Source organism: Poecilia formosa, unplaced genomic scaffold (genome assembly GCF_000485575.1).
Source record: "Poecilia formosa unplaced genomic scaffold, Poecilia_formosa-5.1.2 Scaffold351, whole genome shotgun sequence".
Taxonomy (NCBI): domain Eukaryota; kingdom Metazoa; phylum Chordata; class Actinopteri; order Cyprinodontiformes; family Poeciliidae; genus Poecilia; species Poecilia formosa.
The window spans coordinates 508,814-536,215 of NW_006800290.1; the positions used below are offsets into that span (position 1 = coordinate 508,814).

General features: G+C 40.7%; 1 protein-coding gene across 3 annotated transcripts in view; it reads left to right on the forward strand.

Annotated features, from left to right (window-relative positions):
* The window catches only part of LOC103153489 (IQ motif and SEC7 domain-containing protein 1-like), a 113,593-nt gene that overhangs the window by 19,184 nt on the left and 67,007 nt on the right, over positions 1–27,402 (forward strand). The window contains exon 1 of one of the 3 annotated variants that reach the window (XM_016661951.1): positions 25,098–25,201. The exons of the other annotated variants lie outside the window; for them this stretch is intronic. The gene's annotated coding sequence lies outside the window, so the exon portion shown is untranslated. Of the gene's footprint in view, positions 1–25,097; positions 25,202–27,402 lie in introns of those variants that run through there. 3 annotated transcript variants of the gene reach the window in all.

Sequence of the window (27,402 nt, forward strand, 5' to 3'; positions counted from 1 at the left end):
TTTGTTTGTGAGACATGCAGCCACATGGGATTTTAGGGGGCGTTTCTGGGCGGAGCTTGGTAAGGTCCATTGACCTTTGACATCTGGTCCAAACCCAAACCCGGTCTGGGTTCAGTTGAAGTGAGCTCTGGTTCGGTTTGAATGTGAACGCCAGGCGGACCGGAGACCGCTCCGAAAACAGGAAGTGGACTACAGCACAGGGCATTCTGGGTAAATACAGCCAAAGCTAACGGCTTAGTTTTGTCTTATTTCAAGTGATACTAGAGACAGTTTTCTGTGTGTTTGACATGTTGGGTCAAAGGGTCAAAGGTGGAGTAATTTATTCGGGAGGAAAAAAACGTCACACAAATAGATACAGACAAATAAACTATTCATGTTTTTCTTGGTAAAACTGCAGTTTAAGGGGTTAAAATAACATTATTTACTCTGTGGTGAGGGATAAGGTTAATGTTGGCATTAAGATATGTAAATAAAATAAGAGCTCAGAATCCGGATGTGCAAGCAGAGGCCAGATCAGCTCTGCATCTGCAGCTGGGAGGAAAGTTGAGTTTCCTGGTTTAAAGCAGCAGAAAGACAGAAACGACTTCGTGGTTTTTAATAAATGGCAGCGAGACTCGATCCTAAACTCTGCGGAGACACGCAAGAGGCTGCAGCGTCCGATGGCTGCCACGGCGATGTCCACCAGAGGACGTCCCCTCTGTCCTCAGGATGTCCCTTCTAACCGGAGGACTGAGCGGAGGTCCTCAGGACACCAGGACGTCCCTCCGTCCCCTCTGTCCCCTCCATCCCCTCTGTCTCCTCCGTCTCCTCTGTCCCCTGCGTCTCCTCCGTCCCCTCCGTCCCCTCTGTCCTCTCCGTCCCCTCCGTCTCCTCTGTCCCCTCCGTCCCCTCCGTCCCCTGCGTCCCCTCTGTCCCCTGCGTCCCGATGCGTTCAGCATCGGTCCGGAGGGAAACATCCTGTTCGGTGTGAGGAGGTTTTCACCTTTTGGAAACGGTGAATCAGCTGTGAGCTGAAGCCGGGGCGGATCTATTTAAAACACCTAAACGCAGCCCCTGTTACCGTGACAACGCGTTTCTTCATTTACACCGTTGCCCCTGACAACCTGGTTTCTGGAGCAGCAGAAGCTGCAGCGTCTCTGTTTCCGTCCGACTGTCGCTGAATGTATCGGTGATTCTGCAGGCCACCAAACTTTCTGCAAACATCAAACCGGCCTGTTGTTCAGCAGATCTTCATTCTTAGTGGTGCTGATTGTTTTTCTGTCCTTTGCTAAACCAACAAGCCTGTGTGGAGAAGTAACCCTCCTTTCTTTAATAACTTGATGTGAGAATAGATAGTAAGTAGGAGTAGTTTCTACTTTACTTGGGTAATATTAGCTCACAGTAACGCTGTTCTTGCATGACTTCTGACTTCATGTCCTCCGGTTGGTTTCCTGGACGATCCGTCGCATTTTAACCAGAAATGCATCAGAAACGGGTTGTTAAAGTGCAGCTTCGTGTTCAGCAATGTGCACAGATGGACACTAGGTGGTGCTAGAGCGCCTGGCCTTTCTCCTCTTATCATTGGCTTTTTTCTACACAGCGTATTTTATTTCTGGATTTTTCACGTCTCCTCCATCTACTAAACATTTAATTTAATAAATAAGGCCAAATCATCTGACTAACGTTACAATAGAATAAATGTAATAATAATAATAAATGTAAATGCTCTGTAGAGAGGCACGCGGATGAAGCTGTAGTTTCTTTTTCTGTGTTGTAAAACTTATGATCAAAGTATTTCAGTGTGTAAATAATATCAGCAGACATCTTAGCAGGTCTCAGGGTTTGTAGCTAATCTGATTAATCTGAACTCTTTGTGGCAGATTCAGGGTAACATAAGTTTATAGGATATTCTGTGATTAACTGTCACTTTGCGGCTTTTAATAATTTGAAAAGGAGAAATTAAAATCTGATCCATTCTCCTTTTCAGTTTTTATTCAGAGAATTTTCCAGCCTTAATGGCCTGAAAGGGACATTCCACAGCACCTCAATACAATTTAAGTCCAGACTTTGACTAGGCCCATTCAAAACATTATTTAAATGTTATTGTTTTTTCATAAGTTTGAAAGCATTTCAGTTTTTAAAACGTCTCATTAGACTTGCCTACCATAAGATGACAGCATCCCAGATCCAGCAGGAAGTGGACAGCGGCTGTACTCTGTGACATCAGGGTCACATCAGTCCTGCAGCTGGTCGCCATGGCGATGAAAGCTGAGCCTTGCAGCAGATCAGCAGCCTGTCGCTTCAGATGGGATCAAAGAAACATTTCTGCTGCTCTCTACAAACATAACTTAGAAATCGACTGTAATAATTTACATCATGTTGATGGAGAAGCAATTAAATCTGCATAGAAAGAGAAATGCAGGCAAAGTTAGAAAAGCTTCAAGCTGCTTTTCTAAACCAATGACAGTCCAGATTTGGCAGCTGATGACTTTTAGACGCATTCGTTCTAACCTTGAGTTTTGGCTTTAATTAGCTGCAGAGCTAAAAGCTAAAGGCTAACGGGAGCAACGCGCTACAGAGACGCTCAGAGTGACAAAATAAACATATTTCTGTTGGACTGAAACGTACACCAGAAGTAATTAACACAAAGAAACAAACGGTCACCTCCTGCGTCGCTCAGGTGTGATTCTGACGTGTCACAAACATTTTCAGATTTTAAGATTCGGCTCTTTTTGTAGCTCTGTGGTTGGATTTAACCTGGATGTCTGACCGGGCTGACCTTTGACCTCTGCTTCCTCTGAAACCAGCTGAGAGGTTCTGTGGCTGCTTTCTGTTCGGGTTTCATGTCTGGCTGAAAAATCCTCTTGTTTCTACTTTTGATTCTTAGCAGGAACATTTAAATATTAATCTTTCCTTCAAACGCTTTAAGTCAAAGCTTCTCTGTTGGTTTTCTGCTTTCTGGTGATTTGAAAAGAAACAAAGTTTCAGTTTCGATTCTTCCAGTGTTTTATTGGTTTGCTCTGCTGTTAAATGACTTTTCTTCAGTAGTGGAGTCTTTCAGTGGAAGCAGGCCTGAGAGCATTCCTCACTGTTTCCATGGAAGAAACTTTCTCAGCTGTTTGCAGGTTTTCTAAAACCTTCTGGTTCTTTGCTTGTGGGAAACTCTTCTGGATATTCCTTTGACTCAGTAAAGTTCGTTGGCAGCATAAACTCTGTTCATGGTCACCATGAAGACGTTTAAAGATCCGCTGACTGGTGGCACTCAGAGTCGTTTAGTTTCAAATGTTCTCGAATCTTTGTCTGTGTTCTGCTGATGCTGAAGAAACTAAATTTCTAAACTGTGATGATTCGTCCTTTGCGTTTTAGCCGGTATTAACATTCGGTTGTTCATCACTTGAATTATGTGATGTGACAAAAGTTTTTGCATTGCAGTTTTGTAAAATGCATCCATTTCCAACTAAAAAAGCCACCTCATCCCAGGGCAAAAACCTTTCCTCAAAAAACATTTGTTGCTTTAAATTGCCCTGTTTAAATTAAACAAATTGATTTTTGTCATTTCAATTTGCACAATTTTATGAATAATGGAAACGCAGTTAGTGAGATTAAATCAGCTAAAATTAGTTTGAGCTGATACAAACCATGGATGCTTTCTAAATATACGTTTGTAATTTTCTACCTGTTTTTTAAAGTGTGCAACACTTCAAACCTCTGGTTCGGGTTTAATGTCAGTAGAACCGTAAGAACCGGAGCTAAGACTTTATCACACAGAATAAACGTCTCTGCAACTTTTATGGAAAATAGATTCCAGGAAACTTTTCCATAATTTATGATGCATTTTCCTACAATCCACCGGAAAATACCAGGAGTTTTTATGGACATTAGCATATTTAATCCAGTACTTCCCTGGAAATTTCTTAGAGATTACACAACTGATTTATTGGAAATTATTATACAAATGATTGTATATTGATTGATTGATTTGTTTTGCTACAAACCACAGTAATAACCAAAACACTCAGCAGAACTTCGGCTCATATTGTGTTTCACTTGAAGACTCAGTCGCTCCACGTCTGGGGAATTTGTAAGACATGTTTGATGTATTTTATTTCTTTACAATCTCCCTAATTGTTGATGTTTTATTGAGATTGATGATCTGATGATGAAAAATGTTTTCAGGTCTTTTCAACTTCAGCTGTCAGATCAGACTTAACAACGTTTTAGCCTGGACGTCTTTGAGCCGTTTAGATCTGGTTCAGATGTTTTTTCAAAGGAAAACCAGGGTATTTACAAGACAAACATTTAACTGAGAATGAAACACATTTTCACTGCGCAGCTTCAGTCGCTGAATTTTCCTGTATTTCTGACGTGAAACTGGAAGTGGGTAAACTGGAACGGCCACCATACTGGGGGAGCCTGCCGTGGTTACCTGAGCGTCCAGCAGCGGGTTAAATGCAGCATTAGCAGGTTCACAGGATTTGGGTCGGGTCGGTCCGATCCTGCAGCTGCCTGAGACTGGATGTTTAGTTGTTATTAACTGTGGGCTGATTTGATACATTTTCTTAATTTGTCACCAATAGGCGACTGGTTTATAGCGTCATAGTTAGAAAACTTTACAGTAAAAAGCCAATAAATATAATTTTTTTGTTAAACATAGAAAGCAGGATGCATACTGTATAATCCACATTAATCTGGATAATCTAAATGTATTTTATAATCCCAACACCAACATTGCAAACTGCCTGTTTGATCCGACGCCAAACACAAGTCATTTTTTTATTGTGTAGTTTGTGAAATTTCCACTCATCTAGTTGAAATCCTGACCCTAACCAGTCTGTAAACCTTTATGTTTTAAGAATAAATCAGGTTTAAACTGCTGAACATGAGCAACATTTGACGAGGAAACGCCAAAAAAAAAACCAACTAAGAAGCAATCCTCAGTGATTGGGACGTTAGCGGTTGAGCTGAAAACAATAAAAACAAAAAACCTTTTATCTGTGCATCATCCTCCCCCTCCTGACTCACTGTACAGTTTACATGTACCGCTTTGATGCTAACTGCTAGTGCTAATGGCCGAGACTGACTGTGTGCTAACCATGAGCTGATACTCTGTTAAGCTAACACCTGTGATTGTATGCTAATGCTAAATGTTAGCGATGCGTTGCTGTGACAAAGTGTTTGAATCCCTGCAGGTTCCTTCTGGTTTTGCATTTTTTTCACACTTTACTGTTTCAGATCATCAAATAAATTTAGCAGTTTTTAACTTTGACTAAGCAGCTGTAGATTATTTCATTCATTAACAGAATGAAGAGAGATTTCATGTGTAGGAAACGAGGCTAGCCAAACCAACCAGATAATCACCTCCCTTTCAAATTAAACTGATTTCTGGTATGAGCCACATTTATGTGGTTCAGCTTCTGTAGCCTCACCCAGTTCATGTTTTACATAAAGCCTGATTGATGACATGATGGGAAAGTTCCACGACCAGAACCGCCACTGACCCAAAACACAACGGCACGTCTCACCTTTAAAAAATACAAAAATCTGTGCTGGACCGACGAGAGAGACGGACACATTTTAGAAAAATATGTCCTGTTTTATCAGTAAATTAACGTCATAGCAACAGTCAGACATGGTGGTGGAAGTGTGATGGTCTGGGCCTGGAAACCTGCCGTAGCTGCTTATAAACGTTTAAATAATTCACTGCCACCAATGATGGCAGCTGTTGTTCCCCTCAGATTATTTCTGTCACTAACAGCAGTTTGATGATCTGAAACATGAAGGTTTGACATAAAAACAGACGAAATCTTTTAGGGAGTAAATACTTTTTCACGGCACTGCAAGTATTTAAAGACTCCGTACTAACTGTGATTGATTTTGTTTGCTAAGGTAATGCTAACCTGGTAAGACGTAGTGTGCTAACTGTTAGCTAAGACTGTTTAATTGTAGCTCACTGTGTGCTAATGCTACGCGGCTGTTATTCTGTGTGCTAAGCTAATGCTAATAGATGAAAGTGTGCTTTTTGCTTGTGCTGTTGCTGACAGCGTGCTAACCGTGCTAATGGTGTTTGTTTCTGTGTGCCTGTCTGTTCTTGTTCTTGTTGTCTACCTTTCTCTGTTCCTCTCTTGACTTTATTTTTCTCTCTTTTTTCTCCCTCTCTATCTTTCTCTCTCTCTTTCTATCCCTCTCTGTCAGGTCTTATTCCTCCTCCTCCACCTGTTCTACTACCACCACCTCTTGTCGTACCTCCAACAACCCTACTAGCATCACCACTCCTTCCTCCACCTCCTCCTCCTCCTCCTCCTCTCTCTACTCCTCCAGTCTACCTCCTAACAGCCACGCCACCTACCATCAGTACTGCTGCCCCGCGCGCCTCCGCCTGCCCAAGCCTCCCTGCGCCCTGCCCCCCGCCAAGCACCACGAGCAGGCAAGGTAAGGGCCAGAGTCCCTCCACCTCCCCCTGACCTCCTCCACCTCACCTGCCTCACCCGCTGCTCCTCGCTCTGCCTCCACCCACCGGCGGCTCCTTCCTGACCCGTCGGGAGCGGAGGGAAAGGTTGTGAGCTCGTTTAGAGCGAATTTAGCCACGAAGACGATGAGGATCGTTAGGGAACGAATCAGGCATCTGCTGGTTTCCCAGGTTTCATTATTATATACAGCTTGGTGACGGATCACGTTGACGATTAATTGGCACATTCACCAGGCTTTTCATTTAGCCACCTAAGCTAATTTCACACAATATTAAAAATGCAAAAAACTAAGAACTTAATTCTATTTTTGTTTTTGAAATAAGAAAATAAACATTTTAATAAATGAAGAATCTTCCGCTAAAATAATATTTCTAATATTGACATGTGGAAACTCAGGCCTTTCTGCTCCACTGAACAGTAAAAAGGCTGATCTGAGGATTATTTATGAAAATGTACATAATTTAAAAGATGTTTAAAATAATGTTTTACAGAATCTGAACCAGGTGAAGCTAAAACTGACACTTGAGGAGTTTAAACATATTTACACATTTTTTAACTCTTAGAGTCAAAATGTTTTAATTTTTGTGCAGCTTTGTTTTATTTGCTGCTCTGAATGTTTGTTCTTTTAGAAAATGACCTTTTTTAGTCTGAAAACTCCAGATAAATTAAATGAGATCATTTCAATAATCGACTAATTAATGTCATATATTTCCTTTCATTCCACGTCACTTCAAGACAAAAAAAAATTTATTATTCTAGTCAATCTGAAGTTTATTGTAACTATGGAAACGCAGCAGATTGCTTCCAGTCGTTTATTATTATTTATTATTTCAAAAGATCAAATGTTTTTTACATCTGGACAAAATCTTACGTTTTAGTCACTTTATAATAAACTGCTATATATTCATATTTTATTCAAATTTTATGCAAATATCATAACTGAATTTCATTTCTTTGACTTTTTAACCATTTTTTATTTCAAAGGAGGGATTTTTTCCCTTGATTTCATTTAATTATTTAAATTATGAATTATGTAATATTTTTCTACATCTTGACGTTTTATTTTCGCAGTAGTTTGAGTTAATTTGTCTGATATCTGCAGACAGACTGCGGCATCAGATGGGTAAAAACTTAAATACCTCATTAATTTTAGTTTTCTTTCTTTGTTCAGCCTCATCTTGGCAGTAAATTGTAACGTCTGTCCAGAAATTCGCTCTGAACGGCGCCTCGCTCTGATCCCCGCTGCTGAAAACCTGCAGCATTAATAGTAATAATGATGATAATCTGACTCAGTCACTCACTCAGCGTAAAGGTGAAGCAGCCTCTTCAGCCTCCAACTCTCTCCTCATCCACCTTTTCCCCCAAAAACACAATCATCATCCTCATCTCTCTCTCTCCTCCCTCGCTCGCCCTCATCTCCTCCATCAAACAGACCAGTGACTTATCAAATCCAAACCCATCATAACCGAAAAAAAACACAAACTTCAGATTGAAACACAAAAACAAACTTACATTTTCTGATTTGACTAGTTTGGACGCGACGTTTAAATACTTTATTACATCTTTGTTTTAACTTCTGATCCTTCAGCAGTTCCAGTTTCTGGATAAACTTTATGTGCTGTAAACTAAACTGTAAAGTTTTTTTACTTCATGGTTCCAGCATCGTCTTTTAAATTCACTAAAGTTTTACGTGTATTTTTATAAGAATCTAGATTAAAAGTTGGTTCCTGGAGCTGAAGTGAAGCTTTCAGTCTGCAGGATGTTCTTGGATCTTTAACTTCCAGTCATGCTGGATTTTTCAATTCACAAAGTTCAGATTCTTCATGCCCCGAACTTCTGAGCTTCTTTTACTTTGTAGCATTTTATGACGGTTTTGTTAATACGTATCTAAAAATGCAGTTTTGACGAGTTGAATTTCAGAATCTGCTGACGTAATTTGAGATATCTTCAAAGGAATTTTGAACCATCAACATGTAACTGAATGTATCTTGAATCGGGTTTTTTATTTTGGTGTCTGTGGAGAAAAGAACTGTGTTTACGTCCCGTTTGCTGCGGAGCGACTGGCGGGTTCACATGGCGCCAACGTTTCCAATTAAACCAGAAAAAGTTGCTGGATTTGTCACGAGTTGAATAAGTTCATGTGATCAGATATTAAAAATCATGACGGCTGTAAATGATAAATTCATATTTCAGTGATGTCACTAGTGCTCATCATCTATCAGCCAATCAGAGGAGACGCCTCAGCTTTAAGCCCCGCCTACTCGAGAGCGGCTACGACCACCGCAAAACGTTTTTATGGAAACATTTTCCTTTTACTAAACTGCTTTGAATTTACTTTTGTAATTCCAATTTGTGGAATTATATGATCAATAAAAATATGTTGATTCATTTTCATAGGAAAAAAACTAAAGTTTGTTGACATTTAATTTCATTTCTGGTCCATTTGCTAAATACAAAAACGTTCAGATTCCATCTGTGGTCATTTTTCAATAGATGAAAATTATAATTATGTCAGTAATTCTAATAAATTAGCATTTAAACTTTAACACTTAGTGGTGCATTTTAACTGATATTTTATTGGTGCAACTAAAGAAAATATTTTTTTTTCTTTCTCAGAAAATTACAGTGAATAAGATTTGTTTTCAATTCGTCCAGATATTTTAATCCCCAAATTATTTCTGTTTTCTAAAGAAGGAGCATCGTGATGGAGGATATTCAGAAGCTTCAGGTTTTAATCATTACATGCAGTAAATGCTTTCTGTCCCGGACCTGAACGGGTTCTGGGGTTCTGGTGAGAAATCTGAAAATGCTGGTGAGACGGGGTCAAGGGTCATTATCCACCGAGAAACAAGTCCTGGGCTGGAAGGCTGCTCAGAGAGGAAGAGCCCATTCCTCCTACAGGCTGAATTCATGGAGGTTTGACCATCTTAATGTAAGGCGGTGGCAGCATCATGCTGAGGCGTTTTACTGCAGGAGGAACTGCTGCACTTCATCAAACAGACGACATCATTAGTGAAAACATCTGTAGAAATCAGCCAGGAAGTGAAAGCCTGATGGGTCCAGACGACCTTCAGCTTCCGCTGAACTGGTTCCAAAATGGCTTCCAGGTTTATGTTTACAGCGGCCATCATGAAGCCTCCACACCTGATTCAGTTCCACCAGGAATGGGCCAAAATCCCACCAGAACCCAAAACGTCTGACCCGGGTCACTCGGTGTAAAGTGCAACTAAACTCCTGATGAAAGAAAATAAATGTTGGAACGTTCCACCAAAGTGGGCGGGGCCTGGACGCTGGGGGCGTGGCTAACTGAGGGGGGGTCAGAAACAAAGAAGCTTTGTTGCTAACATAGCGACTTTTTCTCCTGTATTTAGTGACTTCTGAGACTCAGACTAGTGACAAATCTCTGTTTTCATTGGACACTTTTATGATGACGTCACATGAATGGACCAATCACTGCAGCAGTGGAGCCCCGCCCCTTCCTAAGCTCTGCTGTCAGTTGGTCGTCATGCAGTCGGAGCAGAGGAGGCCCAGTCCAAACAAATCGATCAACACTCGCTGTTCCAGCTCTTGACCACCAGGGGGCGTATGTCTGAGTGAGATGGTTTTATACGGCAACCAAACTGTACAATTAAACTGCAGTATCCACCATTTAACCAAGAGAGGGCAGCACTGAGAGCATTTTAGGCTAAATATTGCAGAATAAAACACATTTACGTTATTGTCTCTTTAAAATCTTTGTTTTAACTGCATATTGTTTTTTTTTTGGAGCTCCTCTCGCTGACAGACCTTTTCCTTCCACTAAACCTTCCACCAATACAGCATTCTGGGCAGCTACATCTTTGGCAATGACCTTTTCTGGACAGTTGTCAGCGATCTTTCCTAGTTTATTGAATTGATTAGGACAGGTCACATTAATCCACATCACCACAGTTCAGTGGAAATATTCAGGAATTAGCTCAATCTAAATTTAACCCTTTCTGTTCTGGCCGTCATGAGACCAGAACATTACAGTGGGTTTATCAGAGGCAATATTAACATTTCTGATCAAATGTTTGTTTTTCTAGAGAATCATCAAATTAAACGGAAATAAACACTTTGAGTTTATCAGTCTGTGTGTAATGAATCTGTTATTAAGATACTGAAACCGCAGCCTCATTATAGACGGATTAATGTTTTAATCCCGTCTTCGAGCCTCGCAGTTTGTTCTTCCATCTCGTCTAAACTGCGATGAATTTCCAAACCTCTGAACTTTGCCCAGTTTTGCGGGAAACGTCTCACTGCAGACATGACGGCGCAGTGAACAGATTCAGATTCTTCTTTATTCAGAGAATCTGAAAACTGGTTTCCTGAAAGCACCGCTGATGGAACATCTGACTGGTTTCAGTTGGTTTTAAGGGACTTCGTTATGAAATTATTGGGCCGTCGGCCTTTTAAAAAGACATTTAGCTAAAATGACCAAACCTAATTCTGGACTCTTTATCTCTCTTTGCTCGTTTCAAACCGCAGATCTCCTCGTACGGCTGATTTACAATCTGTAAAACTCGTCAGATTATTTAAATGAGACAAGGGAAGTTAAAACTGCTGAATGGGATCAAAGTGATGGATTACAGCCCTGCTTAAAAATCACAGCCGCAGCGGTTATTGCACTAATTTGCACTTTTAGGCATTACATTTGCATTAATGTGTGCTACTGGTCCTAAAAATAGCTCGGCTTTCCCTCCATCGTCATCCATTCATCCTTCCTTCCTGTCCTCTCTGCCTCAGTGGAAACTTTCAGGGTCAGAAGTGACTTTGTTGACCTCTGGCTCTGGTAGTTTCTGTGTTACTGACTCACTTTGGCCCCCAGGCCCCCAGGGGACACTGCTTCACCTCTGCTTGTAGTCACAGATGAGCAAACAGTGACATCTGGTGGCTGACCGCGGTACTGCAAATCCAAATGAAAGCCATTCTGCCCTCTTCCTCTTTTACCTCTTCCTCTCTGTCTGTCTGCTGGTCTGTCTCTCAGAGAGGACGAAGACGATGACATCGCCCATCAGTTCTGTTGCCCCGCCTCCGAGTGCAGTAGCCCCTCCTCTAGGTAACCAGGGGCGACCGTGAGACCCTGGGTAACGAGCCCCCGTCCTCCCTCCACCGTGGTATTCGCCATCCCTTCTTCGCCCTTCAGTCGCCAACAACAAGACGACTTTTGAGTACGAAAAAGATCTTTGAAGTTTAAAAAAACAGGGATACCTGAATATTTTTTTCACTTTAAAGGCTTGTTTGCTCAGAAAACCTGAAGCTACGAGACATAAAAAAGCAAACGACGAGGCCGGCTTTGCAACCCTGCTGCTAATCTTGTTGAGGTGTTTCAAACCTGCGGCTCAGATAAAGACGCTGAGCTTCAGTCTGCAGCGTAGCTCCGGTCCGAGCTCCACGGACGCTCTGAGAACAAACTCAGACCTCGTCTCCCGCACCGTTCCTGCCCCGCCCCAGCATGAAGCCATGACCCCGCTGCGCCCGACGTCTGCCCCCCAGCGGCCAGCAGGCGGCGCTCCGGGCTGCTGCACAGCCCACCCTCCCTGAAACGAGAAGAACTCTGCGGAGAGTTCATGAACAGCCTGAGCAGCTCCGGCCGGTAACCGTCCGTCGTTCTGGAAACCCGACCCGCTCCGCCGCAGGGCAGCGGTGACCGGATCCATGATGTCGACTGTCTGCTCCTTTATCAGGCAGCCGGGTTCTTCTTAGAACTGCACCTTGTCTTAGGTCCAATGTTTGACGGTTTCTAAGCAGATGAGGGTCTGTGTTGATGTTTGGAGGAACATAAATTTGCCAGAAGGATTTTGGATCTTTAGGTGAAACTAAGAGACCGGATTTCAGTCCATTCCACCTCCAGCCTGAAGCAGCAGATTGTCGGAGATGCATAAACGCTTGACGTGCCCTGTTGGCAGTTTTAGGGAGAACCCCGGTGCCTAACCTGTACAGCACACACACACACACACACACACACACACACAGCAGCTGCAGCCGTCGCCTGACTCACATCTGGATCAGTGTTTACACACACAGGACTATACTGTCATTAAACCACGTAGCAAAGCAAGCTGGGATTTATGGTCCGGACGGAGACGTGCAGACCAAGCTCACAGAGAAGAAGAAGAAAGAGCAGCAACTGCTACTGGCCAAGAATCTGGGAGGGGCTGGATAGGTTTATGATAATCTGAACAGTTTTCACAACACAAGCTGCTAATATTCCCAGAAGTGGATGAGCCGTCAGAAAGTTGGGCAATAAAACACTTAGAGAAATGAAAAATAAAAAAACAGGAGGTTAAAGGTTAAAGTTCCTGACAGCAGTGGTGGGCACACTTCAGCTAAAGTGCTAATACTAGCTGAGCTAATTTTAAGCTTAGCGCTTTAGCTGACTTTGAAAACATTTAGCACAGTTAGCTTCTCCTAAACTTGTACAGGTGCTTGGGGGCTGTAGTCTTTTAAAGACGGATTTAAAAGGTTTTACCGTTTAAATTTGATTTTTGGGACAATTCAGAAATTAATTGAAGATAAAATCTGGAAATTAGGATTTTGTTGCAGATATTGGAGGTGTAAATGTGTCATTTAGATAATAAAAAGTTAACATTAAAGTTCACTGAGGTCATATTTTTCTATTCCAAATAAAATAGCAGAATTTGTTGAAGCAGTTTCAACATTTTATTGACGATAAAAGTTTCATATCCTTGCAGAATATTCTTCACAACAATCCTCACGTTCTCCTCCCCTGATTTGGTGAATCAAATGCTTTTTATTCTGTACCCAGAATGCATTACTGTAGTTTTACAGTATACAGTTTAAAATCTACTGTTGGGTTAGTACAGCTAACCTTTTAGTTAACGATTCCCACCACTGATGGTAGACATCTACCTGGTAGAATTTAGCATGTTAGCATTAGCTTTTGCTAAATACCATGATGGTATAGTGCTTTACTTAGGTTTATGATTGTTGCGTTAGCGTTAGCACAGCTAGCTTTTTGTTAGCGGTGCTCACCACTGAACATCTAAAACCAATATGGCGACAGGAAACAGGAAGTGGTACCAGATCTGATCATTTCTTAATTGAGAGGTTTGGTTGTTTGAGAATATGTCAGAATGAGTTCAGGAAGGTAAAGCTTGGTCTGCATGCGGGATTGGAAAATGAATTTTACGTGACAGTATTGCCTTGACTGCTGTGAACACAAACACTCTGAAAGAGAGGAAGCAGATCAGAGAGCATGATGAAGAAGCAACAGAAGAGCCTTTGGTCTTCCCCTTCCTAAAAACAACCATCTGTCATCTTTTTGTTAAACTCTTGAGTTTTTTCTCATCCTTTGTCTTAAATAACTTAAACAATCCTCTGCTTCAGTGTAAAGTACATTTTTTAAAAAGTTTCAATTCAATGAAAACCAAACCTTTTATTGGTCACTTTAAGAACCGACACTTCCAGGACATTTGAATCTGTTTGTTTTAATGTTCCCACATTTGTTTTGTTGGGTTTTTATTAACTTCCAACTGCACTGAACTATACTGGATATGTTGTTCCTCAAGTTGATCAATTTATTAAATGTAGCGTTATAGTTTTTACGGAAAACCAATTTAAAAATATAATTTTTTAATCTTCTCGTTACTCAGTTCTCCTGGTCATGAATTTCCCCAGTGTGGGCCAATAAAGGGTATTTCTATTCTTTATGCATCTATACATCTATCAAGTGGCTTAAACAGGTCTGACAATCATTGCGTTATTTTGATTTTTATTTAACCTACTTTATCCAGGTAAGTTAAATTAAAACTGAATTCATACTTGTTGCTTTGATTCTCTGCCGTTCGGCAGGGCTTCATGAAGTAAAGATCAATTTTAAAAAATAAATTCACTGATACACTTTACACACGTTTGGAAATTGGAAATTAAAATCATTTTGAGTTATTGTACCATTTTTCTTTTGACAACGAGACATAAATATAACTAAATATCCAATATTACAGGTAATTTTACTGTTCTACTTTTGTGTTGGCTAGTTAACATTGTTCCTGTTAATTGTGGCCAACATTTTATTATACTTTGAATATAAAAAGTTGATCACAGCTTCAGAATGTGTGGCTGTAGTAATAAAATCATGTTGAGTTTTCTACAGTGTCATTAGCCATTAGCCTAGCATTTCCTACTTACTTCTCCTGCTTTGTGTTAGCATTTATCATAGTTAGCAAGTTTGCTTTGTGCTACTCGTCAAAACAATTTTTATGATATACTGAAGTTATTAGTTAAATATTTGTGTTGATACCTATAAGTTTGATTTTAATGAAATATGTGAGTTGTCTGGAGTTAGCATCAGAACAGTTAGCCTTGCATGTTCTGCTTTCAGCTACCTGTGCTGTTACGTATTAGCATTTAGCCTTGCTAGCAAGCTAATAATAATCTCGTTAATTTTCTGTGGCATAGAGTGTTGTTGTTATGCATACATGTGAAAGTAGCAACACGTCTTAAATATTTAGGAATAAAATGTTTTCAGTCGGTATCAGAAGCCTAGTTAGCGTAGCGTTTCCTGATTGAAGTTTACTGCTGCTGCAGTGTATCAGGATTTAGCATTAGTTCCGCTTTATTCATTAATTTAGTGTAAGAACAATATACAGTGTCAACATTAAATGTTTTGTGTAGACAAAAGATTCTTTCTCTTCATTGATGTCTGCAGTTGGCATCAAAATAATTTGGTTCCTACTTTAAGCTATTCATGCTTAAGTCTGTTAGCACTTAGCTTTGTTTACAAGCAAACTATTGTTCTGGATAATTGTTGCATTCTTTAAGGAATAACTCTGTATTAATATACAAGATAATTTGTTTAAAAATTATCTTGTGTAGTTTCAGCAAATTTGAGGACCAGCTCAAATTTACTGGTCCTGTTGTGATGAGTGAAATTCCTACAGTTAGCACCGGAACTGTAAGGCTAGCAATTCACACTTTTAACCACTTTTGGTGCTTTTGTCATATTTGCACTTGGTAATATTTATAGTATACATTATATTTATCTTAAACAGTTGCTTTGAGAATCTTTTATGTTGGCAATCAAAGTGTTAGCTGAGCATATCCTGGTTTTATGCATTTCTGCTGCTATTGTTAGCATTTAGAAGCGTTAGCATACTAGAAAAGTTGCTAACTTTTAGTGGCAAACCCAATATCAAGAAATTATTTCACATCATGTTAACAGATAAGGTCATGATTTCAGTATTTGTGAAAGTAGAAAAATAGTTTTTTCCTGCAGTGAAGAGTAAAATGTTCGCAGTTAGAATTAGCATTGTTAGCTTAGCATTTAATGCTTTTAGCTACTTCTGTTGTTTTAGAATTTAGCATTGTTTGCAGTGATCTTATTTCTGCTGTTGTTTGTGGCATGCTGACGTTTAGTTTGAAAGATTAGATATCCAAATATTAGTAATGATATTAAATCACTTTTTCTCTATTTTTATCTTATTTTTCTTTATTTTATAATTTCATCTCATAAAGGACCCTTTGGTTGAAAACAAAATGAAGCAGCTGAAATTGTCCATAGACACCTGAATTTTTTCTCCAACCTGGTAAAATTGAGATTTTATCATGTTTTTAGAAATCGGTCGGAAGGCGTTCCTGAGCAGCAAACAACTTAAAACTGCAGATTGGCGTTGCTGATCTCTGCAGCGGTTATATAACCACTTTCCTGCTTGCAGAAGGACAAATTAGTCATGATCATTCTCACAAGTTCATGCCCTATGAAATATGGCATAATGAAACTGTGTGATGTTCTTTCAGTCTTCATGACAGGATTTCATCTCTGCAGCAGTTTGGCATAGAAAGAGGCCAAATTCCTCTTCTGTCCATTGACACTGATGGAATATCCTGCTGGGCAGATTTTTGCTGAATAGTCAGAAAAGTCAACAGTTTAAACAACAAAAGCTGTGGAAAGTAAAAATACGTCTGCTGACATCTAAGTCTCGTTAACGTGGTTGATCAAACGCGCTAGCAAAGCATTTGAACGTCTTTTTTTTTTTTTTACTAAATTTTTACCAGTGGGTTAAAAGAGACCAGAGCTGGCCAGTCTGACATGATGATGTCAGCAGATGTCCAGTGTTTGGAGGGACGGCGCCACCTTGACATGGTAACTAGGAGATGGTGGACATTTCTCTGGACATGCTGATTAATTAAAAAAAGGCCTTGCTCACACGCAGCCGGATATCTGAGAAGATGAAAAGATTTTTATGGGTTTTGGTCTTTAATCCACTCAAAAATTACACTTTATATCATGGAGAACTTTATGAAAAACCAGATTTTTGGGTCCCAGGCATTACTGTCTGCGATGACAATATATCCACGTCTTATTAACTTTATATTCTCATATTATCTAAAAGTGGTTCAACCTATAAATCTGTCCACACAAAGGAAGCTCCTGGTGACGTTTGATTCCCAACAGGAAGTTGTGGTTGTTTTGAAGCAATCTGATTGGCTGACATTGGTTTTAGCTTTGCACTGTGCTGCCCCCTATGGGTTTGGCATGTCTGAAACGGCGCTCAGGGCAGATTAAAAGGGAGAGTTATTAATTTTTATAAAACTCTGACTACGTGTGTTCAGTGCCACAGACAGTCGGTAGAGGAGAAGGTGAATTTTACTGTTCAGTGGATTTAAAATCCTCTGTGAGGAGAAAAGTTTGAGATCAATGAAGGCAGGAGGAGAAGAAGCATAACTTCATTCCTGAACACTATTTGCTCCCTGATACTTGATTATTTCCTATTTTTTCCCTGTTCAAACATGTTTTTTGGGTCTTTGACAGATTAGCATGCTGGTATAAAACGGTGGTGCTGTGAAGAACCAGGAGTGTATGCAGGTCATGATTCAGTCATGGAGTGTTTGCCTCCTGGGGGACGTGGCGGGCCGGTTTGATGATGTCTGGAGGGTTCAGGAGGTTGATCAGTGGAGGTGAAGAGAGAGCTGAACTTTAATTTTACCAATAATGATACGTCCGATCTCTATGGATCAGACGGATGATTGATGAAGAATGAGATGACAATTAGAAACGTCTAAAATGCGTTTACCTGGACTGAGCCTGATGGGGGGCTGAATCACCTGCCGTGTTTCTATCAGTGTTTTTATGTTCATTTTAAAGAATCACATTACAAAAGGTTGGTGAAAACATCAGCATTCAAAATAACTTCGTTCGCTTTAGATGTGTTTTGGTTTTTCTGAAAAGCTGCAGGAGAGACGGAAACACATCTGGTGAGTAAGTTCAGACCTCCTGCAGCCTGGAGGGGAGGACTGTCCACCTGCGGGAGGCGCTGCAGGCTGGGATGGCGGGCAGAACGCTCCCATCGCCTGAGGTCCAAACCTTACCACAGGCACGAAACTCTGAAGGTCTCAGTCCAGACCTTCAGTTTGGAGGAGATTCTCCATTTCCGAGATGTTTGGCTCCTGCTGGTTTGCAGCGTCGATATCTGATGAAATGGAAACCAGTAAATGGAAACACACATAATTATTTTTATTTTAAACGTTTGCCCAAAACTCCAGACAGTTGGATGAAAACATAACTACTGACCGTCCTGAAGAAAAACTGACTTTCTGCTCACCAGTTTTCTTGTTTTAATGAAGTGAAAAAGTCAAACATGTTGATGGAAAATAAAATCAGGAATCTGAAAAAGGTTCAGCTGAGGGTTTATCATCATAAAATGATTTCATTTGCTTAGCTATAAGATTTGCTGCAGCAGCACAAAGGCTCTCCTGTTGGCTCCTTCCTCTCTGCTCAGATGCTTCTTCCTCGTCTCCTCTTCCTCCTTACAGGTGTTTCTTTTATTTCCAACCACAAGATGTTTTCTTCTCTGTGTCCCATGATGTAAATATTCAGATCATCCATTCTTTAGTCTGTTGACTTTATTCTTATGTAAATTATTTAAAAAACAGATGATAATGGATGAAATATAATATATTATAAAAGTTTGAAGTGATAAAAGCAGAGTGTACGCGCTGATGAAGGTGATCGTTTCTGTGATGATGAGGATGATGAAGGTGGTGAATGGTGAATTAAAAACTGATTCTAAAGGAATTTCCTGTGTGTTTTATTGTGAAGGTCCTGCTGGTCAGTTGGATCATATTTATAAAAATCAGTCACATTATAATCATTTTTCTAATATTATTGGTTTATTTGTTCGTATCATGAAGTTTTATCCTACAGGACTGTCTTAATAGACGTATGTCTATTGCATAAAATAAAGCTGCAGTGTCGGTGAAGAGTGATAAATTACAATAAATAAATATTTTAATGTATGCTGCAGAATTATTTAAATAGGATTAATTTCATATGCTTCAATTAAACGTGTGATTTAATTCTAAAAGCTAGGTATTTAGTGATTTAATCAATTCATGTTTTAAATAAATTCATTTAAACTGAACTTCACTCATCAAACTCAGTGGGCGGGATTAGGGGAAACGCTGTCGTCTGATTGGCTGCTTCAGTCAGCAACTCAACACAACTTCCTCCCAGTTTGCTGCGACTCTGAGGTCAATATTTTCACTGGAATGTGAAAATAATTCCAAAAAATTGCTGTAATTAATTTTTTACAAACTGGATGAACAGCTGGAGCCAGTGGAGGAAGCTGCCGCAGACATTAGCTCCGCCCACTGGCTAACGGCGGCTAGCGCCCTCGTCTGTTATCTGCCGCAAACAGAAAGCTGCTGGGCATCTACAGTCTTCTTCTGCATGCGGCCGATTGGGTCGCATTTAATTAGTAGCATAAACAAACGCTCTACAGAAAATAAAAATAGGATTTTAGCAAAAAAAACTGGAATTGAGCATCAAGACCTGCTGTGTGAATGTTTCTTAGTTTGGACATTAAAATGTGATGCGTACATTTCTGTCCTCTGCTTTACAAAAACCATCAGAAAATCAGTTTCATTTTGCAGATTTATGAGCGTCTCAAAGTTGGAGCTCTTCATTTTAGAAAAGCTGCTATAAACTCATGTTGAACACATTTTACTCAGTAACATGTTTCATATTCCTACATGCATCCCAGAAACTAAACGAACCAACCAGTCAGACCAGAGCATTGCCAGCAGGACAGTTAAGTACAATTATGTATTTTCCATTTTATAGCATAATCAAGTAATTATGTTGCCTTCAGTTGTTATAAAAATGCATGACTTAAAATAAAATTGATTTTGTAATTTAACGCCTTCAAACTGGGCCTCTGTCTCTTTAAGAAGCATCTCCTCTTTCCGACACTCCAGCACAATGCTTCTCTGTTATGCCATTTGTAGCAGTTCTTAGGAGCTCAGCAGACGCACAGCTCCACCAGGGGATTGCTAATGGCTGCTGCCGCTAGTCTGGAGGATCTGTGTGGGAAGCCAAGGGGGCTTTGTGTGGAAATGGGCAGAGTTTTGTGAGGGCAGCTTATAATTTTCTGTGTGAACATAAATTAGGTCTGAAATAAACCAAATAAATTCTTTGCTCTCAGTAAATGGCTTTAAAACGTTGAGGGTTTAATGAGCGGTCTGGTGGGAGATTCCTCTGAGGTCAGCAGGAGGCAGAAGACTTTAATTTCATTAAGGTCTTAGGGAGCGGTCAGGAGGAGGTGGCAGGAGGCGCGGTGCTGCAGGCCAGAGGAGGATCTACGTCGGATCAAACCCACATCAGAACTTTTACCTTCACGCTGGATCTACCCGGATTTTAACCAGTGGAGTGGACTTCCTTCATGCTCTAATGGAGACACAGGAAGTGACATCAGAGGCTCAGCTTCTTACTTCAACACCTGCATGGATGACTCTTTATATTCAGACTCTTCCTGCTTCCTCACTGACTCGGTGACCCGGTTCTGACTCAGCCAGGCCCAGTGGAGTCCTGATGACTGCAGCAGTGAGTGAGAGCTGGAGCTGAGGGGGGATGAGTCGTTCTCAGGAGACAGACTGATGGTTTTTACCACCTTCTGCTTCTGGATGCCCTTTTCTTACTGTCTGGTAAATAGGAAGCTGTTGAAACGAGCTTTATGCTGCTAGCTAAGCAGCTAATAGTTTTGAGCCAATGAGATGAGCTGGAGGCTGAGTCTCTTCCTCATTCTGAGAACCTGAACCTGTTTAACGCGTCTGCATTTTGGTGAAATCAGTTTTTCTGCTAGCAGAGCTACTGAAGCTAATCTGCGAGCTAACAGAGCTAATCTGTTCTAGCGTAACGACTCACACAGATTAAAAGATCTCTGACTAACGGCTTCACACAGCCACCGCTGAGGACAGAGGGAATGTCTTCTGTTTTACGTCTCTTTAATTTGTTTTTATTTACAAATTACAGGCGGAAAATCCTGCAAACTTCATGCTAACATGTTTTAGCTTTTTCCAAAATCTGTTTCCATGGATTATGTTTGCATTCATAAATATATATATTTTAAGTTATTAAATATTAACAATTCTTTCCATAAGCCTACATTGTTAATAACACAGACTTAATGACAGCAGTGACAAACAAAGGCAGCTAAAATCTTGTAGCTAATTTGAAGAAGCTAATATTAGATGTGACTGATCAATAAAGTATTGGAACGTGTAAAAAAGCCAAATAAATTAATGATTTTATATATATATATATATATATATATATATATTTAAACATTTGGCTCATTTGAATTAAAGTTAATTTTCTAAACACACGTTAGAAAACTTAAAAAATCCAAAAGTCACAATCTAGAGAAAAAATGATGACTAGTTTCTATTAATCTGAGAAGTGAACAAAATAAATGATCCAACATAACGGCCATCATAACATGGCGATTGATTTAATCTGAAACATTTTTCATTTGAAAGATTTTAAAAATACATAAAAACTTAAAATGAAACATGAAATAAATGAATCTATAATAAAAATAACAATACATTTAAAAACAATACCATATCTCTGGTAAATAAAGATAAAAGCAGAGTTTTAAAATAAAAGCCCATAAAAGTCAATTCGTTTGTCAGCGACAAAATACATAAAAGATTTCTGCAGCTTCACAGATAATATTTAACAATTTATAAGAGATTATCTGTGATGGAACAAGCAGTTAATTATAAATCTTTATTTCCAGGCTCATTAACCTCAAACACTCACAGCAATTTACAAAACAGGAATTTAAATATGAAGAATTATTAACACCAGTGGTCATTGTCTGACCCATAATTTCCTGCAACTCAGAATGAGCAACGAATAAGAAATCATTTTTAAAAATCATATTTTATCTGAAAAGTAGTTTTTAAAATGTGCACAGCTGCAGAAGGAACCATTTCCAGCATCATTATCTCAGCATGGAGACTTAATTATGTCATTACCTGAAGATATTTTCTGAAGGTGCCTCGTCTCATTTGGTGTCACTGTAATTACAGTTAATCTGTTCAAGCATGGAAGCAATTTGTCCTCCCTTCTAAATACTCTAAAGCATATTTCCCCCTTAGATATCCAGATAAATACATGATGCATTATTTATACATTAAATTATTATTAGTAAATGATCAATACTTCAAGGCTGAGGAAGGAGGAAACAGATGGGGATTCGTTATGAAGGCTAAACAGATTTATTTGCAATATGTCTGAGTGACTATAATCATTAAATCAGCCTGTTATTTATTTATGTAAGTTGGTTTTAACAGACATTTTCTAATCACTTTAAAACAAGCAGTCAAACGTGTTAAAAAGGTTTCGTTCTCTCACCAAACTTTGTTTCGGTTCGTTTTCCTCCGTCAGCCTCTTTGCCTCTTGGCTGACAAACCCGGCGGCGTGTTTCCAGCAGATAACACGCTCTGCGTTCGGAGCCTGGCAGGCCTCAGACTGAGAAACGCCTGCAAGCTGCTGTGGAAAAGCAGCCGCTCGTTCTGGAGAATCAGCACTGATTTTTTTATTGCTCCTCCAAGGACACGCAGCGGGAAGATGAAACATTGTGCTTCTCAATCATCACCTCCAAGGAAACCATGGAAACCAGTTAATTTAAAGAGAGCAAACTGCATCCATCACTTCCCAAATCAAGGCGTCATCTGGTGTGATCTGCCTGCTGCCACCTGAAATCTGCTAAATATTTTAGAAACAAGCGTTACAGAGAGACGTAGCTGTTTGTGATTGTTCTTCCAGGTATAAACATTTTGAAACCACATTTCAGAAGTGGAAACACTGATTTTCAGTGAAACATCGTCTGAGCAGAAACTGGTACTGGAAACAAAACATCCTCAGGAAGTGAATGAGGAGAAGCAGGAGTGTGTCGTTAAAGTCTGATGAAAAACCTTCAGGTTGCTTCACATGGCAACGCTTCGGACTCCAACGAAAAATAAAACGCGTAGAAAAATAGCCGGGATGTTCGGCGTGCGAGATGTCTGCGACCTTTGCCCTTTGTTCTGTCTGCGCTCGGCCGGGACCTGGCTGCCTCTACGCAGGTAGGCGACCCTCAGGCTCAGTTTCACCTTTACATCAGTTTTAACAAACTAACTTAACCACATCTCCTTTAGCCACCATTTTCCATTTTTTCTCTGTCTTCTTGGCGGACATGAAGTTTTATGATCAGATGAAATTGCTCTAACTTTAGGTAACGGGTTTATGGAGGCCTTTTCAGACAAGGCTCTTTATTTTACTGCCATGTTTCATATAAACTTTACATCTTTTCTAAAGTATTATATCTTTATTTCCAAGATAGTCTTGTAGTCCAATTCTTTTGGATTCTTTGATTAGAGCTGCGTATCGTCTGCATAGTGATAAACACTCAGCAGTCCCTCAAAGGAACAATATATGAAACCAGGAAAATGCTCCATTTTCATGTATGAACAATATATATACGATATTCTCTGGCTGAAACAACTTCTTGGGAAAACAATCATTACGTTACCCACAATGCACCTCTTTGCAGTTCCGCTCGTAGCTTAACTAGCTAGTTTCTGTGCTTCCTGTAGCTCAGTGTGAGGACAGGTGCCACGCAGCAGGAATAGCCGTTGGCTATCAGTCCTTTGCTAACTGTGTGTTGTTACTTTTTTCCTGCCAGAAATTTGTGTTTGATTTGCTTTTAACTGTTAGTTCATGTGTGGTGTTATGGCGCCCTCTACGGGATTTCCTGTGGTAATGCATGACCCTCTGTGTGTAGTTTACCTTTGTGGTTATTCATATATACTTTTATTGTTGTCTTCTTTTTCAGAACAACACACACATAGATATATGAATCTACAGCATCATCTGTATACCTGCTACCCTCATCAATAAACAATGACCTTTGACCTGTTCCTTCTGACTGAGGAAGATTCAGTTGAATCTGTGGTTAGTGGATGTTAGATGCACACAGTGTCTGACCGTCGCTTCGTTCGACACGTCATGTTGCCTCAACGTGATCAGGAGACCCAGCGGCAATCAGACAGAGGTCAATGCAGAGTTTTAACCAGGGGTCAGGGGTCAGAGGTCCCAGCAGGAACGACCCGAAGCTTACAGGTTCATGGTCTAGTCAAAGTCCAGCCCTAGAGTCATGTTGGTCTGTTCAATAACATGAATGGAAACAATAATAACTGTGTGTCATCCGACTTCATGCTGACAGAAAATCTGGGTGTTTTGATGAACTTTGACCTGAAACTTCAAAGCCACATAAAGACGGTTCCAAAGTGGGTCTTCTGCTTCTGACTAGAACCAGGAAGGTAGAGACACCACCCAATTCTACACCACCCAGTTCTACACCACCTAGTTCTACATCACATAGCTCTACAGTCCTTCACTGACAGAACAGACTTTAATCTACTGCTGGTAGTTTATAAATCACTAAACGGATCAAAGATCTGCTGCTTCAGACCTCTCAGGTTCTGGTTCTGCTTCAGGTTCTGGTTCAGGTTCAGGTTCTGGTTCTGCTTCAGGTTCTGGTTCAGGTTCAGGTTCTGGTTCTGGTTCTGGTTCTGCAGACATGGAGAAGCAGCATTCAGCTTCTATGCAACAAAATATTTAACAAACTTCCAAAAAAAAACTACAAAACAGCTGAAACACTGAGATTCTTTAAATCTAGACTACAAACCTGCCTTTGATTCCTAATAACTGGAGCATTGATCAATACTGTATATTTGATGATTATTGATAATTGGTTACTGTATTATATTTTGCCTTGTTCCTGAAATGTTCTGCACTAATACACTTGATGTGATTTATCTGCTGGCTGCAGTTAAATTCACAGTTCAGCCTGAATAAATAAAGTGAAAGATGAAGGAAAGAGCAGAGGAAGAGAAGAGCTGGAGGCTTTGGGTGACATGGAGCAGGAAGTGGAGGACAAAAGGTTGGAGCAGAGGAAGGAAGTGATGTGAGCAGCGATCAGGCTGGATGTTCTGCAGCGTTTCGGCTTCATCTCCCCACCTGTCACTGAGCAGGCTGCACGTTACCGCGCCGAGCCCAGAGGCTCGCAGGCGGAAGGAAGGAAGAGTGTGTGCTTATCTTAAAAACGTGTGTGTGTGCGTGTGTGTGTGTGTGTGTGTGTGTGTGCTGCTGGGATGAATGGCTGAGTGCGCACCAATGCGAGTGACAGGCGCACTGGAGACACGTGGAGGAGAGGCTGTCATGCATCTCCATGGAGGATCCACCCAGAGAGGAAGGAAAGGAGGACAGGGGTTAGACCGGGGGGAGGGGCGGTGCAGGGGGAGGAGCCGGGGGAGTGGCCGGGCGAGCGAGGCAGACAAAGCAAAGCAGGAGAGAGAGAGGCAGAGGAAGGAGACAGAGAGGTGTGTGAAAGTGTTTTATTCTCTGCTGTAAATGAACAGAAGGCGTCTCCATTGTCTTCACAACGGTAAGACGCTCCGCCGGGTGTGTGTGTGTGTGTGTGTGTGTGTGTGTGTGTGTGTGTGAAGGTGTGTCATCATGCATGCCATACCTGCACACCGGTGTGTGTGTGTGTGACCGCTGCATCCAAGGATCATGTTCGTCAGAATGAATCAGAGCACAGTGTGTGTGTGTGTGTGTGTGTGTGTGTGTGTGTGTGTGTGTGTTACAGTTACAGTGTGTTACAGTCTCTGTGTTGCTTTCCTCAAACATTCAGAGCGTCTCAGAACAAAGAGCTGCTTTAAGCTTTGGGATGACCTGGTTCATTTGCTCTGCTATTGTTGAGAGGACCAGTGTGTGTGTGTGTGTGTGTGTGTGTGTGTGTGTGTGTGTGTGTGAAGTGGTACCGGTTCAGGCTGCGTTCGGATCAGAACCGGTGTTAGAGGTCGACTCCCAGTCAGAGGGGAGCGTCTTTGACCGGGACCATGAAGTCCTCCACTGACCCAGAGATCAGCCGTAAACCGTTCTTCCTGTTTCATCGCATTTAATCTGAAATAATCTGACAGATATGACCCAAAGTAATGACACCCTGAGGGGCGTTAAGGAACCGCCCTCAGCAGGGAACCTGCCTTTAAGCCTGTATGCTAACTGCTAATGACTCTTTTGCATCTGAAAGCAAATAACTCAGTCACACAGCCTCTGTTCACGTATAAAACCATCCGACTGTAAAACTCTGAATATTCTCGTGACTCAGAAAATGTTCCTAGCATCTGGTTGTGACCAGATGGTCATTTTTGGAGTGGCCTAATCAAAGCTTGGACTGAATTCCAAATGAAAAATGAGGCGTGACCTAAAACAAAACCAGCTTTGCTTAAAAACCCTCCAATGTGGTTGAAATAAAAGTATTTGACAAAGAGAGGGCCAAAACATTCTGAGTGATTTAAGAGACTCATTAGCAGTTAGCTAAACTATTAGCCACTATTAACTTTCACTGCATGTTTCCATGAAAACTGTGAAAAATGCTCTTAACACTGTGATTAGCTTTCGCTGCTTTAGACTCCACTACTGAAGAAAAGTTCTCATTTGTTCCAGCATTAGCAGCGGCAGCTGCCACTGAAGCTGTAAGCTAACTGCTAATGACTCTTAAGTTGTGGCCCTCCCGTCTTTGCAGAATTATTTTATTTCAGACACATTTGAGGGTTTTTAAGCATAACTGGTTTTGTTCTAGAGCCAAGCTTTGACTAGGCCACTCGAAAAACGACCACCCGGTCACATCCAGATGCTGGCAACATTTTCTGAGCCAAATGAAGATTCAGAGTTTGAGTCAGATGGTTTTATACATGAACTGTGTGACATAAATGATTCAGCTGCAGTTCCACCCTGCAACCCGAAGAGGGCGGCACTGAGGCGGATTTAGGAAAACATTCCAGAACTAAACAATTTACACGAAAACGTGAAAATTTGCAGCAAAGCATTAAGACAGAAAACTTTACCTGATTTTCACACATCAGTTCAAATACTTTGCAAACCCTGAAGGATCTGAGCTGATTTCTTGGTTTTCTTTGTCATGTAGCGTCTTTCCTCTGCCGTCATGCAAAACTCCATTTATGGTTTACTTTGACTGGGTTGCTGGTGGTTCACCTGGTTTCTGCTCCTTTCTGAAGGTGCTGAAAGCCGAGTGTTTGTCTGACAGTTGGATTCTCAGACAGGTCGCCTCCTCCTGGTCGGAGGTGAGCAGCTTCTCGTTGCTCCGTGTTTTCTGCTCCATCCAGCTGCTTCAGTCGGCCACATGGCCTCCCTGCAGATCGTTCAGATCAGCAGAAAGCCTGAGGAGGAGCCATCGATTAAAGTCCAGAGTGTTGATGCAGGGAAACGTGAAGCACGCAGAGTGGAGACGAAGGGCTGGAGGAAGGAGGAACCACTTCCTACAAGCTTTCTGTGGAGATTTTAAAATGTCTCCTTGGTCCTGAAATCATAGAAAATCTCAGCTGTAGTTTATGAATCTAAGATTTGATTAAAGTTTTTTCTTCTGCTTGGACTGCAGTTTTTCCACACGTCCCTTGTTTCCTGAAGCCGCTCTGCTTTTGGAGCTTTTCTTTCATAGATTATTTTTTTCTTTCAGATTATTTTTTTCTTTCAGAGATTATTTTTTTCTTTCAGATTATTTTTTTCTTTCAGAGATTATTTTTTTGTTTCAGAGATTATTTTTTTCTTTCAGAGATTATTTTT